Consider the following 16969-nt stretch of genomic DNA (forward strand, 5'->3'; position numbering starts at 1 on the left):
TTTTGATCGATGCGATGACGCTTATTAAAGCCCGAAATAAGCGTGGAAATGGGAGAATATTAGCGAGTTGTCAAAGTGAAACGGCTCGAAAGGAAAATAACTGATATTAGATTTGACGTATGATGATTTTCTTTAGCTATTATGAAAGTAATTAAACGTAGCGCTGTTGGGGCTTTGAATAGTTTAGTATTGTTCGTATTTGAATGATAGACATTTTTATAAAAATACCTGTTCTAAAATTTTAGTGAGTTTCCTACGATGTTCTCTATGGGTATCTCGGAAACTACTGGAGATAGAGAGTCGGTTAAATGGGAAAATAATTGCAGTTTTGTGGGGTCATAAATACGCGCCTTTCAGATTTTTGAAAAAGTTCATGGCTTACTAGATATTTCGAGAAAAACAAATTTTGGTTATTTTAAAAATTGTCCGAAATTCCATTATAAGCTATTTTAGACAAAAAGTTTTCAGATAAAAGTTGTAGATAATCACATCCTTAATGAGATTGTGTCCTCCGTTTTTTACTAAAGCCTGACATTTTTGACTTATGACACAAACATATGTTTTTTTAAATGGCAACGTTGGTCGTGACTTCACAAAAAGCGCCATATTTTAAGCTTTTTAGCGATATAAGCTATAATATTTCTTCGAAAACTTACGTTTAGTTATAGCCAATTTTTATAATTTTTAAACAGTTTCACTTAGTTAGCCATGTAAACAAATTTAATCGTCTTTGCTCTCAGAAATGTGAAGCTGTCACATCCAAACTTTGTAAATTAAAATAAACAAAAATTGTAAATATGAATTTTTCAAATGAAGAAAAGCGTGTAGTATTATCGGTTCAACTTTTCTTGACCATACATTTTCGAGGATACGTTGCCCGGTGAATGTTACGTTTTTTAGAGAACGATTTTTAAGACATGTTAGAAAAGTTAAATTTAGTTATAGACAATTCTTATCTTTCTTGACTAATTTCACTCAAATTGCATGGTATTCTTATTCTGTTATGATTTATAACTTATAAAAAGTCAGAATATATTATTAAACAGTTCTTTACAATTTACATTACATAAACTAAAACTTTTAAAAATAATATCACTACATACACTTCAAGTTATTTAAGAAAATGTTCAAAAAATCCGTTATTGTTTTGAGTTGCATCTTTTTAAAACTAAATTACTACATATTCTCGCCGAAAGACCGGTCGACTTGATTAAACTTCTCTCGTACCGCCACTTTGAGTGCCTCTCTTAATTCATATTTTTTTTTATAAACCTTGTTGTTAACCATACCGCATAAAAAATATAAAATGGATAAATCAGGTGATCGAGGAGGCCCATGCAATGGGTCCACCTCTTCCTATCCCTGAGTTCCCATAATTATGATTTAAATAAATAATTTTTAACATTTCTTTTATTATGTTTCAAAATGTTTCAAATTTTAAAATACATCAAAATTTTAAGGTTTCAACACGTTGTGTATTTTTTTCAATTTCATATATCATTCAAAAAATTGCATAAATGTAGTTAAAACGTAGTAATATATTCGCTTTTCATATTGGCTGATTGAAAAAATAATAAACATAGAAAATTAGATCTAGCGTTTATTTTTTTTAGATTAGAAAAATTTATCTAGCACGAATACCCAACAACAATCTATCAAGTCCGTTAATGCCCGAAGGAAAAACTGTGGATGTAATTCCGAGGTACACAAAGAAAATGAGCGAGAACTCGCCACCGAGAAATTAGCCTTTCCAATTAAACGTTTCCCAGTGCTTATTAAATTTTACGACTCCTTCTGGTTAAGTCATATCTGATGCCATAAATTTGCCGCAAGTATATTTTTTGTGTCTCGCTCCTTTTATTTTTCGCTTCGTCGGAGACTGATTGCATTTCTTTCGTATATGCTTAACTGGATTCAACATGGCAAAGCTAATAAAGATCCCGTTAAATATATTCTTAAAGATGAAATCTAAGATTAGAGATTTTTAGTATCCATATAATATACTCAATATGTGGCCGGCCGTAGCTCCAGCGTTAGTGTGTCGATCTGCGAAGCGGAAGGTACTGGGTTCGATCCCCAGCCAGTACGGTCGCTTTATTTATTTAAATAAAAATATTTATTTATCTAAATAGAGAAACCAACGAGCCGCCACACAGTGTAACGAAATCGGGAAATGCCGGACATTAGCCCAAAAAACAAAAAAAATAATTCATCAAGTTTTTTTATATAGATGGATAAAGGACATCCCAGAGCCCCACCATGTGAGATATTTCTTGAGTTGACCTCTTAGTCGGGGAGTTATGGCGGGTTAAAGTTATGGTTTCCTTAATTTACCAAATCTGTAGAAAAATTTCATACAATGAAATTTATTATTTTCAGAAGTTTCCTTGTGTTGTTCAATTCCAACAATTTTTTCCGTAAAAAGAGGTCTTTTACCAACAAGAAACCTGAAAAAAATGTCCCAATTTTTTTCAAGTCTAGTTTCTACAGGTTTATTATGACTTTCAAAAAAACGCTTACATCCGCGCAAGGTTATATATACAAAATATCATAGAGTGAACCTTCTAGTATACTGTTACATATAAATTTCATCCACCTAGATCCGAACCTGGAAGAAAAAAAAAATTCTTCGCCAATAATTACATTTTCCATTGATTCGACCGTAGTTTTTATCCGTAATTTTTCGTGCTATAATTTCTTTATTGACAAAGCTATACGCTTGCTATGAACATACTGAATGCTATTTTAGGGGCGAGGAACCATCCTCACATTGGGGTGGGGGACAGTTTACTTATTCATAAAATCTCAACATTGAAGAAAAATTACTCAAGAGAATATTTTTTCAAACCGGCAAAATTTTCTTCGATGTATTAACACTCCACCCTCAATGGCTGCATCATTGTTGGTGCCAAACTATTGAAGATATATTGCACAACTTATTGATATATTCAGATCCTCTACTTTCACATCTGCGACCAAAGCACTCTAAAAATAAAAAAGTAGACTTTTTTTCGGAAGCGAAAGAGCTCTTGTATATGGATGGAGAAGAAATTGAGAATGATTTTTAAGCATGTTTTATGTAAGTGCCGTACATATTATGTTATTTTGGAATAATATACACCCCACATAAATTATCGCATCACTTATTAATTTGGAAAACTGCAAAGTATTCTTAAATTCTCTTGGTTAACAATAATCACAAAAGTTATTTGCATTAATAGCAACTTGTTAAGGAATGGAAAGTATATCATAACTCAGGCAGACCTTAGATTTAAGTTTTTCACAAAAAAATGTTTGAAGAGTTTCAAGAATAAATACTACGAAAAATATAAGTATTTTTTGTGAGGTGTGTATTATGGTTTCCTTTGTTGAAGTTGAATACGTTTTTTTCGCATATTATCATATTATTTAATACTGTTAAATGATATTTGCCACTTGTGTCGTTCTCCTTGAGTTTTGCAGTCCTATCTAATTTATCCCTGATTATTTGAATATTTAGGAATGTTGATTGAGTTTTGACCTATTAGCGGGAGATAAATGATTGTTCGACAGTAATTTGATAACGTTTTTGGTCCATAAGAGCTATAAACTCTTCGTAAATAAAAAAATATACCTGTAAAGTCCTTTTATAAAACTTTGTATTTTTTTTGACCTTCCATTACGTCTTTTTTACTCTTTTCGCCCTGTAGCAAAAATTCCCAGTCGTATTATTTAATTTCTGTCAAAAAATGTCAGCAAGAATAGTGATAACTGAAGAAAAATGCCAATGTCCCACTATTTTAGTTTTCGTTACACTGTGCGCCACCTCAAGGAAGGCAATGGCAAACCACCTTGAGTATACTTGCCTTGTACAGCCTCTCAAATAGTGCCGTTCGGATTCGGCAATAAACTGTAGGTCCCGTATACTTGTGAAACACTGATGACACACATCACAAGTACATTTTAATAGCTGTAAGTTTCATTTTAAATATGCTCACATAGTGCACACACTGTTTTTTTATTTTTAAAAATATATAGAGTTCTATAGGGTGCCCCCCCAAAAAAATACACATCAAAGTTGCGTTTTTATAGTGGAATGCCCTATATATTAATGGGTTTCAGATTTTGAGAAAAAATTAAGGCAGGTTTCGTTAGAGAAGTACGAGGCATGTTTTTTAAGTAAGTACCGTTTTGGAATTAAAAAAAAAACCTGCAAAGATATCGCAATAATTTTATTTTTACATGAAAGCCTGTACCTTAATCTACTTTTCTACATAATTTCCGTGAATATTGAGGCACTTGTCATAACGTGGCACCAGTTTTTCAATACCCTCCTCATAAAATTCTGCCGCCTGACTGGTTAACCACTGTATCACAACTGTTTTGACTTCGTTCTCGTCTTGAAGACGCTGACCGCCCAGGTGTTTCTTCAAGTGCAGGAATAAATGGTAGTCACTGGGCGCCAGATCAGGGCTGTATGGAGGATGATCTAGAGTTTCCCATTTAAAAGATTTGATGAGATCTTTGGTCCGATTAGCCACATGTGGACGGGCATTGTCATGCAGCAAAACAATACCCTTACTCAACTTGCCACGTCTTTTGTTTTGGATTGCACGGCGCAGATTGTTCAATGTCTCACAATAAGATGCTGCATTGATTGTCTCATTACGAGACAGAAACTCCACTAGCAATACTCGTTTTCTGTCCCAAAAAACTTGATTTTCCCGGCAGAAATTGTTTGCTTAAACTTCACTGTTTTGGGTGATGATGAATGTCGCCATTCCATGGACTGTTGTTTCGATTCTGGTGTGACGTAGGCCACCCATGTTTCGTCACCAGTAACAATTTTGTCTAAAAATCTTCACCTTCATTGTGGTACTGCTCAAGGAAAGTCAATGCACTGCCTAAACGTTGGGTTTTGTGCAAATCCGTCAACATTTTCGGAACCCAACGTGAACACAATTTCCGGTAATTCAAGTTCTCGGTCACAATGCGATACAAAACAATACGAGAACATTGAGGAAAGTAGTCGCACAATGATGAAATTGTAAAGCGTCTGTTTTCTTTCACCTTTTCGTCCACTTTCTGCACCAAATCTTCATTAACGACCGAAGGACGCCCACTCCGTTCTTCATCATGCACATTTGTGCGGCCATCTTTAAATGCTCTCACCCATTTCCTTACCATTCCATCACTCATAATGTTTTGTCCGTAAACTTCACAGATCTCACGATGAATATCGATCGGTTTTACGCCTTTAGCACTAAGAAATCGTATGACAGCCCGTACATCACAATCGGCGGGGCTCACGATTGTCGGAGGCATCTTAAACACTCAATAAACAACGTATACAATGAAGAATCAGACTGTACTGGCGTCTGTGCATAGACAAGGGATGTAGGTAACCAGCGCGCATGCGCGGAACGCCGACCGTAGTAAAACGGTACTTACTTAAAAAACATGCCTCGTATATGACTGAAATGTAAGGTTTCTGAGATAGGTATCTGACACTTCCTAATATTGAAGAAAAAAATGTAAATTTAAATAAAATCTAAAATTTATCTAAAATAGAATATACCCGGCGATTTAGGAATTTTAGGATAATGTGTGTTGTTGAAGGCGGGGCTACGGATGCAACGAACGGTCAATAGTTTTGCCAACGGCCGCTCTCCTATACGCCCGTCCCTTTCGGCCCCTGCAGGCGCCCCCACCCTTTATTTCGGTGGTTTTATTGTGGTGGCGCAGCCCTAATTGCTTGTGGGCTTTATAGCAAACCATGCCAATTGTTTCGTATGGATTAATGCATTTTGTATTCGCTCTACGTGATGATGCTATTAATGTGTGCGGTCATAAGTTCTTTTATCGCTAGAAATCGTTTGTCTTTTACTGAATATATGGGGAAGTCTTTATAAATATATGAAGGTTTGGTTCTACTTTAATTGTTGGTTTTTGGTTCATCAGACACCCTGCATCGGTTATAATGATCGGTAGTTCGGAGATGGTCGGTGTACCTCTCTATGTAAATCTTTTGATCTCCCACTTGAATACGGTTTCCTATTTTATAGTCTTAGCAGACAAATTGTGTCATGCGTTATTATAAACTAGCCTTATAGGTGTATTACTTATACAGGGTTGTACACCACATACGACACGGAGTATTGTAGCTAAACGATTAGATTTTTACAAGTTGTAAGCTTTGGGTTCGTTGAAGGACAATTAGAGCTACAATTTAAAAATATTTTTACAATATACAGAGTGTCCCAAATAAATAAGAAATATCAAACTTGTATTTTTTTAAATGGAACACTCTGTATATTATTACATTTTTAATTTCTACGATTAAAATCAAGGTAATTTTAATTAAGGTCTTTTGCATTTTAATCGTACCGTTTTTGAAATATTTAGTTTTTTTTTTGTGAAATTGTAGTAAAAATTTTAAGGCTTCATTTCTCCAAGGGTATCAAAGTTTTTAGTACTAAATATTTACTGAAGTTTATTTATTGATCAGTTATTGTGTTGCAATAATAAAAATAATACTACCGCATACAGAGTGACTAAAAAATTATTTTAAATAATTTCTAGCTTTAAACGGCAATAACTTATTTAATTTAAATTGAATGCCCTGTATATTTTAGGAGAATCAGATGCACAATTTAATTGTCTATCAAATTGTATTATACCATTTTTTACCTATCCCTTCAAGTTTTCGTAAAAAATGAATTTTCTTAAAATTTAGATCTCATTTATCAAAATAGCCATGGAATATTGACATTTTAGATTGTTTTGAAAGCAACAAATGCAACAAAAAGAAAACTATTTAAATCTATATAAAAGAATCGAAAAGAATATACCAATAATTAAATATACCACCATTATTTCCGCTCTAATATTAATTAATTACTTAATTGTGTTAGTTAATAAATTATTCTATAAATAAATGTGGATTTGAATATCAATATAATAATAAGTTATGAAAAGGAACGTCTCTGCTGTTAGAAATAAGCATTCGTCAAAAAATGAAATAAATTTTTAAGGTGTTACTTTTTACCACACTGTCAAATACACTGAGATACAGTGAAGAATATAACTATGTCGACCACCACGAAAATTCAGAGAAAGAACCGGACATCCGTAAAAGTGAAGTTGAATTGGCCATAAAGAAATTAAAATACCATAAAGCACCAGGTTCAGACCTAATGACAGCAGAAATAATCAAAGCCGTTAAAGAACCTGGATTAGAAATGCCTCATCTGATCTGTAATAAAATATGGCACACAGGAGAATGGCCCGAAGACTGGACACACTCCACCATTGTCACTCTCCACAAGAAAGGGAGCATACATAAGTGCAGCAACTATCGTACAATTTCCCTCATCTCACATGCCAGTAAAGTAATGTTGCAAATTATAAATGAAAAACTGAAATCTTTTCTAGAAAGAGAAATTCCAGCAGAACAAGCAGATTTCACCAAGGGCAGAGGCACTCGGGAACATCTTCTGAATATGCGCCAAATCATAGAGAAAGCAAGGGAATTCAACATCCCTCTTTATATTTGTTTCGTAGACTATAAAAAAGCTTTCGATAAAGTCAGATGGCATCACCTGTGGAAAATCTTAAAGGAAGTGGGGGTACCGCAATACCTTATTTCACTTATCATTCAGTTGTATCAGCATACTACAGGATCAGTTAGAATACTGGATTCAGCTTCAAAGGAATAAATAATCTACGCTTTGCAGATGATACAGCGCTACTCGCTAACAGTCAAGAAGAGTTAATCAATTTAGTAAATAGGGTAGAAAACGAAAGCAATCGGCTCGGTCTGGAACTAAATACGCAAAAAAACAAAATTACGATAGTTGATAGGCAACATAACAACCATCCAAATATAAGTCATATCGACCGCTTTGAAGTCGTTAAGTCATACGTATACCTGGGATCACTATTGACAAATACAGGCACATCGGAAGAAGAGGTGAAGCGTAGGTGCAACATGGCAAAGGTAGCTGTTGGGAGACTGACCAAGATCTGGAAAGACCGCCAGATTTCAAGAGCCACCAAAAACCGGCTAGTCAACCGTTTGGTACTCCCAATATTGACGTATGGCTGCGAATCGTGGACTCTCAAGTAGGCGGAACGTAAGAAGATCGATGCTACCGAGATGTATTGTTATAGACGTATGCTCCGTATCCCATGGACTGAACGCCGTACAAACGTTTCCATTATAAATGAACTTAATATTACTAACACAGGCTTTCCTGTAAAATCCGACTAAAACAACTAATATATTTTGGACATATAATGAGGAAAAGTCCGGACAATATGGACAGACTCATAATTCAAGGCAAGGTGGAGGGACGTAGACCACGTGGCCGTTCTCCAACTCGATGGATAGACCAGATCACGACTAGCTGTAGCAAGCCAATGCACGATGTCATCGAGATGACAAAAGACAGAGGCGCATGAAGAAAAATCATCTATGATGTTACGCTGACCACTACACTCCCTAATGGGGGTCAGGACTGAAAAGAGAGAGAGAGAGTCAAATACACATACAAAATTCAGTTTTTTAGTATTTGGTGCAATTATTATTAATCAACGTAAACAGTCAATTAATGTAGTATGAATACTGGAATCATATTAATTGTTCCTTTTAACAAATATTTAAACAGTTTTTTATAATTTTTTAATGAAATAAACGAACTATATCGACAGTATTAGTATCTGTAGTCTTTAAAAGTTTGTGACATTTTTAAAAATAATCTAAAATGTCAATATTCCATGGGTATATTGATAAATGTAGACCTCATTTATAAGAAAATGCATTTTATACGAAAACTTGAAGAGATGGGTAAAACATGGTATAATTAAATCTGATAGACAATTAAATTGTGCGTCTGATTTTCATAAAATATACAGTGTGCTCCATTTAAATTAAACAAGTTATTGCTGTTTAAAGCTAATAATTATTTAAAATAAATTTTTAGACACTCTGTATAAGGTAGTATAATTTTTATTATACAAAATTTAGTAAATAGAAATACTTCAGTACAATATTTGGTTTTAAAAACATAAATACGTCTAGAGAAATAAAGCATTAAAATTATTACTGTATTTTGACAAAAAACTAAATATTTCAAAAACAGTAAAATGGCGGTAAACCTTAATCAAATTTACCTTTATTTTAATCGTAGAAACTAAAAATGTAATAATATACAGGGTGTTCCATTTAAATAAATACAACTTTGATATTTTTTAGATATTTGGTTGGGACATTTTGTATCTTGTAAAAATATCTTTAAATTGTAGCTTTAATTATTGTCACAACCCAAAACTTAAATTTGTTAAAATCTAATTGTTTAGCTACAATTCTCCGTGTCGTCTGTGGTGAACAACCCTGTTAATAAATTACTAATTACTCATCATTCTGTATTTTCAAATGTTGGGGTATTCTAAATAAAAACCAAACTTTTTATAAAAAAATCTAAAACCTTTATTTTGATGAAACATCGATAATTATATTATTCGATGTCGACATAAAATCCTGATCCTAAAATAAACCTTCGATCGACTGTTTACTTCTGCTACAAAAATTTCATCGTAGATAAAACAAATAATAAGACACTCAAAAGCGACGTAGTGGAAAATAATAAAAGCTTGTCAATTAGCTACAAAACGAAAAGAAACAAAGCCTTCCAATAAGCAATTGCCTTTTAATAGTCCAATTACCGATGCGCCGTAGTTAAATCAAAACGCAGATATTTATTATTCTCTTAAGCTCGCCTAATCGACTTTGACGTCTTTGTTTCGTTTATTTTCGTTTCGAAAAAGAAATAAAATAAGAGAACGTCGACCACCACGGCCACCGTCAAAATATTAATGAGCAATTTATTATGATCGAGGCGTAAAAGTGTTTCGAATATTTTCCGGACCCGTCACCTGTCAAATAAAACTTTATTCGAGCGCCAAAGGGCTCCGTGCCAGACTTTGGATTTGCCATGAAAAATGTATTCGGCTTTTAAAAAATTGTTTTCCCAAATCCTCGACGAAGAGTTCAGTTTTGTTTTACTTTTGCACAATATTAAAGAATATAATATGTTAATTTAGATTTGAATACCGGGTGTTTTTCAGATCTACCTCACCACTATAACTTTTTTATTTTTTCGGATCAAAAAACGAGATTTGGTATGTTGACATATGACATAAATCAGGATAGATTGGCGCATACAATTAGTTTCGGTCATTTTAAAATGGTACACCCGATATTTTTTTACTTAATTTGTCAGAAAATTATTACAGTTGGGGGTGGTTGGAACCTTTGGTGTTACAGTTACAACAGAAAAGTAAAACACTAAGAGCGCTTTCACGCACGCCGGCAAAATCGGTGCCGGTGCCGGAGCTGAAATCGACTGCAATATAAATAAATTAGCTCCTTCATATATACTCCGATCCGGCAAAATAGTCGTGGACCGGCAAATAATATAGAATTAAATACAATTGTCGGAACGTGTGCAAAGCCGGCGCCGGCTCCGGCACCGATTTTGTCGGTGTGTGTGCAAGCGCACTAAAGCTACACCAAAAACACTTTTACTTCTATACTGGACGCACATTTTTCTAACCATGTTAGCATCATCAGCAGATGATTAAAACTTAGTTTTTGATTATCAAATCGTGCGTTAGCGAAGAACATGGTTAGCAAAACGCGCGTCCGGTGTAAAAGTAAAAGTGTTTTTGTTGTATTGTGGTGATTTAATGTTTTATTTTGGTGTTGCAGTGAGGGGTTTTAACCTTTGGTGTTTAAAACAGCAAAATAAAACACTAAATCACCACAATACACCAAAAACACTTTTACTGTTACACCGGACGCGCGTTTTGCTAACCATGTTTTCGCTAACGCACGTTTTGCTAACCAAAAACTAAGTTTTAATCATCTGCTGCTGATGATAATATGGTTAACAAAACGCTCTGTCCAGTGTTAAAGTAAAAGTGTTTTTGGTTTATTGTGGTGATTTAGCGTTTTATTTTGCTGGTGTAAACACCAAAGTTTCCAACCCCTTAAATCTTCGATGGCTTCACTGTCAACGAAACTTTAGTTTTAATCATTGATGCTAATATGGTTAGCAAAACACTCGCGAAGATTGCAGTTGGGAATTGGGACCTTTGGTGTTTAAAACAGCAAAATAAAACACTAAATCACCACAATATACCAAAACCACTTTTACTTTTACACCAGACTCGCGTTTTGCTAACCATGTTTTTCGTTAACGCACGTTTTGCTAACCAAAAACTAAGTTTTAATCATTTGCTGATGACGCTAACATGCTTAGCGAAACGCGCTGTAAAAATAAAAGTGTTTTTGGTGCATTGTGGCAATTTAGTGTTTTTTATTTTGCAGAAAACGGCATTCTGAATAGAAGACATCATATATGTCAAACTTTGACATTTTTAATTTAAAAAAAATAGTATTTTAAGTTTCAATCTATAGATAATATCTAATAAATATTTAGTCATATGATTCAGTATAACTATTTTTTGGTCATTGCCGAATCACGTGACTAAATTGCCTATTTTTACGTATTTTCTTTTGATCAAAATATTCCTAAAATTTCTAACCAACCAAATAAATTTAGTTTCAAAACAAAATTATAGTAAAGTAAATAGCATAATAAAACACTAAATTACCACACTACACCAAAACAGTTTTACTTTTGCACTGGATACGCGTTTCGCTAACCAAGTTAGCATCATCTGCCGATGATTAAAACTCGTAATTTGACACCAAAAATTGATAGGATTTTGAGAAAATAAAGACATCCTCTTTTGAGCAAAAAAAAAGTGTCAAAGAAAAATCATATCGCTTAAACGACAAATTGATTGATATATAAATTGTCCGTTTTCTCAGTCTAATGGAACGATTTAACTGTTCTTTATATTATAGGCACAGGTAAAATTGCTATAAATAAAACGTGTGTCTGCCAATAGTGTTGTTCTGGACCAATTAACTGGAAATGCCTTTATTGTTTATTCAGCCTACGGTCAAATCGAAATTATCAATTTAAGAGCGCACACGATATCCTTTTTTCCTCTACCATTTAGGGTTACGTTGGTTGTTGAAATTATATTGAAAATTTCACACCTCTACTTTTCAACCAATAACATGCTTTAATGTTGACTAGTTACCATGGCAACTGAAAAAATTTCCGGAAATTTTTTCGAGGCGCCACGAAACTTTAGTGGAAATTTTTTGACAGTTGAAAAGGTAAACATAAGATCTACAATCATAATGTGAATGAACTACAATGCTATATATTGAAATATTACCCATTTGAGTTTTAGCATTTGATGTAACTAAGGTTGGTAATATTTTTTATTTAAGGAAATATGTTAGATATACCTACATATGAATTTCTTCGAAATTGCCATGTTCTAAAAAATATAGTTCTGCCGCCTTTATTTAACTAAAGCTGGTATTTTTCTATTTAACGAAATATGATGGATATATCTATATGATTTTTTTAGAATTTATTTCATGTTGAATTATCTTCAATGCCAAATCTTTAATGATATCGACTAATATAGCAAAATAATAACGAAACACATTTAGTAATTATAGGTTTTATTAATATTAAAAACACAATTATTGTAAATGTTTGTAGGCTGGCTTGAATTGGTGGTTTGAATCTGGGTATTTTCTGTTTTATTTTGCATTGTGCTCTGATCATGATTGAACTGGCTAGTACTTGATGAAATGCTCCTCATGGATTCAATCATCTGTTGATGATGTTCAGCGTCCAACTGTAAGTAAGGTTTGATCGACTGACTATTACTATGTCCAGTAATTTTAATGAGCTGTTGTTCACCAACTCCTTTCTTGGCCAAATTCGAAACAGCTGTTGCTCTTGCAGAATGATTGGTTATTTTAACTTTTTTAGTGTCAATTCCTATATCTGAAGCTGCTGATTTAAACCATGAAGATACAATGTTCTTACCAACTGGGCTATTCTTGTACCATCCTTTCGAATTGGGTTGATTCCAGTATGGGTTTGGTGTTAAGAATAGTCTGTCGGTTTGAATAAGATTTCCCCTTTTTTCCATCAACTTTCTAAACAAGCGAACCGGACACATTTGTGGATTTTCGAAATTTCTAATCAACCATTTACTATCCGACAGTTTTTTAGAACCACCTTGTGTGGTTTTAGAGAAAATTGGATTATATTCTATCCGACCTTTTGGGTTTCCGAAATTATCAGTTTCTTCTTTGAAGTATTGGATACAAGCAGAATGTCCTTCCCCTCCTCTCCATGCCAGCTCATGTGAAACTATGTGAAAAAATTTACGCTGCAACCCATCTGGAGTATTTTCATCCCACATTTCAATAATTTTTTTGTATTCGTCACTGGTTAAGGCTGAAGCACTCACTTTTCTTTTTGCTGAATCTCTCTGTAGTATTTTGCGCTTAGCATCGCGTGCAGCTCTGGCGGTCACAAATTCCACATCAGAAAACGGATTAAATTTTATTTTATATTTTTCGTAATAAATTTCTTGCAACTGCTTAGCAGTAGAGTTCCACATCACTTTGACCACACTTTCCTTATAATCTTCAAAATTTTTCTTTTTCATATTAAATGCGTAGTCCTCCAGTATAGTAGCCAGCTGTACTACACTCATACACTCATGAATATTATACGACTTTTCATCACAAAATTCAACAAACTGTTTCCATACACTTGATTTTGATTTCGGGTGTTATCTGGTTTTATATTTTCAATTTCTTCTTTAATGACTTGTTGGTTTACTTTTCCAAATCGCGACATTTCGCTATACACTTCTTACTCTACGTACAGACGTTTTAAAACTAGTAATAACTTAATGACAGAATCGCAAACAAAAATGACAAAACACATAATATGTCAAAAACATCAATACCTTGGCCAACTTAACAAATTGAAATTATTTTAAAATGTCATGTTGGATTAATATTTTTTTTTCAAATTTAGGTGTGAAATTTTCTTACCGAATACCACGCAAGCTTAAATTATTCCTGGAAATTTTCTTTCGGGCACGAATATTTTAGGAAAATTATCCCTCGTCTTCGACTCGGGATAATTTTCAAAATATTCGTGCCCTCAAAAAAATTTCCGAAAATAATTTAAGCTCTTGTGATATTATAAGTGAAAATGTTTCTGATTTTTTTTTCCATGTAGGTAATTTTTAATTAATAGCTAGAAATTCATAACATAAATTATATTCTCTTTAAACGCTGTTTTACAGATATCAAATCAAAAAACCAGTTTAAGTTCAAGCTTATATCTTAAAAAAATACGTAAAATATAAATAATATATAAAAATAGTTATTTTTTATACAAGACGATAAAATGGTATTATATAATACAATAGATATTGCAATTTTATCGTCGTGAATAAAACAATATTTTTTCTATAGCGAGTTACCTACGTTTTAAGAAATATTCAGCAATTTTTTGAAAAGAAGCTATTTAAAAACAAGAGTAGTTAATATCAAAAATAAATTATTGGGCAAGATATGTAGATGACATTTTTTGTATTTGGTTAGGCACCGAGAGAAATTTAAACAGTTTTTTAACATTATTAAATTCAATTAACCCGAGAATACAGAAAACCCACTACCACAGACACTGTAATACATAGTCAATCACACCAATCCTGGCAAATCAAAATGTCACCCTTTCATAGTTTAATTCATAGATTAGTAATGTTTCCACTGAGCCCAGAGAATTTTAAAAAAGAGTTAAATATTATTAAACAAATCGCCATCAACAATGGATATAAGTGTTCCCTTATTGATAATATGCTAAAGAAAAAACAAAACAAAATATTAATGAAAAATTTTTAATCCGCTAATTCTAAAGACAATAACAATTATCAACCTTTAAACTACATTCCTAATTTAACTAACAAAATATCAAATAATCTCAATAAAATAGGATGTAAAACTATTAACGTAAATAAAAGAAATTTAGGTCAAATTTTATTAAATAATAAAGACAAAACTAATGTCAAAAATAAGTCGGGTGTATATAGGGTGGATTGCAATACTGTGATGCCGTGTACATAGGCCAAACAGGTAGAAATTTAGATATAAGGATTAAAGAACATGTAAAGTATATTAATAATCTCCAGCATAGTTCTGGTCTTGCAACTCATTGTATAGTAAATAATCACAAAATTAATGAAAACTCAATTAAGTTACTACACAGAGAAACAAAAGGTAGACGCTTAAATTACATTGAACAGTTAGAAATACTAAAACCTGTTAAAAACGAAAATAATGTTAACGACCAACAAGGATTTCTAAACACATTTTTTATTACCTCTATTTTAAACTCTCTGAACCCACCCCCATAGCAAATATATATATAGTTACAGTGTAGTTAGACGATTAGTTCTTAAAAAACTCTTGAAAAAGGCCTAACAAGCCGAAACATATATGTAGAGTTAAAGTTACTCTTATTAAAAGTTTTTTGATACATCTAAAAGCGTGTTTTATTAAAATACTAATATTCAGAAATTATTATTTCAAGGAATTTATTACGAGTAGAAAAAATATTGTGCTGGGTTGGCATTGGTTTCTATCTAATTTGACAAATAAATAAAGCTGTCTCTTTAGCTGTCAGTTTTGAGTCAATATTTTTTAATTCTCTTTCGTATCGATTGCTGATTGAATTGGAGTCAGACATGGCTCAAAACGAAATAAGTAAATTACCAATAGATATTCAGGCTGAGGAGACGCTATATCCAAACTACTTTTTACTACCATTTAAATCCCGTAAAAAAACGTGTGAGAAGAAATAAAGTTTTTAACCTATCGTCGCTGTTAAAGTATCATTTAGTCGACCCTTGCGGTTGATGACGTTATTCAAATTAAATTTAAATTAGTCAGATTTTGTCATAATGTATCTTTAAAACAATATACCTAAATTATACTATTTTAAATAGAGAAACAATTTAAGGGCTCTATTATACGAAGTTCGAACAAAAGAATCTTATCCAGGCTTGTAATAATAACGGAATATTTCCCTCACCTTAAAAAACGTTAATCTTCTTTGCTGTTATTACCTGTTGCTCACAAAATTCCCCTCTTGTTAATATTTTCCCGAGCTGTCGATATTCGAAGCGACAATATGCTCGCTCGGGTGAAAACTCTGATTTTAATTCCCGAACTTTGTGAAAAATTTCTCTCTCAAGAAACGCCGCGAGCGAAAGAGGGATGGAGGGGAGGAAAAGTGGCTATTTACCAGTTTCCACTGACTTTTCCAGACCGATTTGCTCGCCGATTGCTCCGAAGGAAACTTTTCTTACTTTAATTAACGCTAGGCGAATCAATTATAATACTCGGGCTGGGAAGAAGTAAGGGTCGCTTCGAGAACTTAACTGCCATAATTAATAACGATTGCCCGATTCTTTGTTTGCCCGAAAGTGGAAAGAAAAACTTGAAAACCGGGTTTATTAATTTTGAAAAAGGAAAAGTCGACAGCTCGATACTTTGAAAGTTAAATAAATTTTAAATCGAATGATGGGTGTGTAGAAATATATGTAAGGTTTCAACTGTCAAATACTGTTTCTCTGGTTTTGAAAGACGCCTAGGCAAAAGCTTTTTCTGAATGTGATTCTGTTAAAACTGATTCCATAGTTACAAAAAAAAATATATGTACCATTGCGATCAAAAAAAGTAGTACAATAATTAGTAGTCCCAGATAGAACTTGGTCTATAAGGATATCGAGAAGATAACTTTTTAGGCGTTACCGTGAATTTGGTAATAATTGGTAGGTATACGTGGCGAAATAAAAGTACAAAAAATTTACCTACATTTTAAAAATGGACAATTTTTCAAGTTTTAAAAATATTTTATTATAGACCAGCAGATTCAGTCATATTTTGTTGTACTACTTTTTTTTGATCGCAATGTACTATACTAATAGGTGATATATTTTTATATGTCTTTTTAAGTTATAC

The sequence above is a fragment of the Sitophilus oryzae genome, unplaced genomic scaffold (assembly GCF_002938485.1).
Source record: "Sitophilus oryzae breed Bouriz unplaced genomic scaffold, Soryzae_2.0 scaffold_179_pilon_pilon, whole genome shotgun sequence".
NCBI lineage: Eukaryota > Metazoa > Arthropoda > Insecta > Coleoptera > Curculionidae > Sitophilus > Sitophilus oryzae.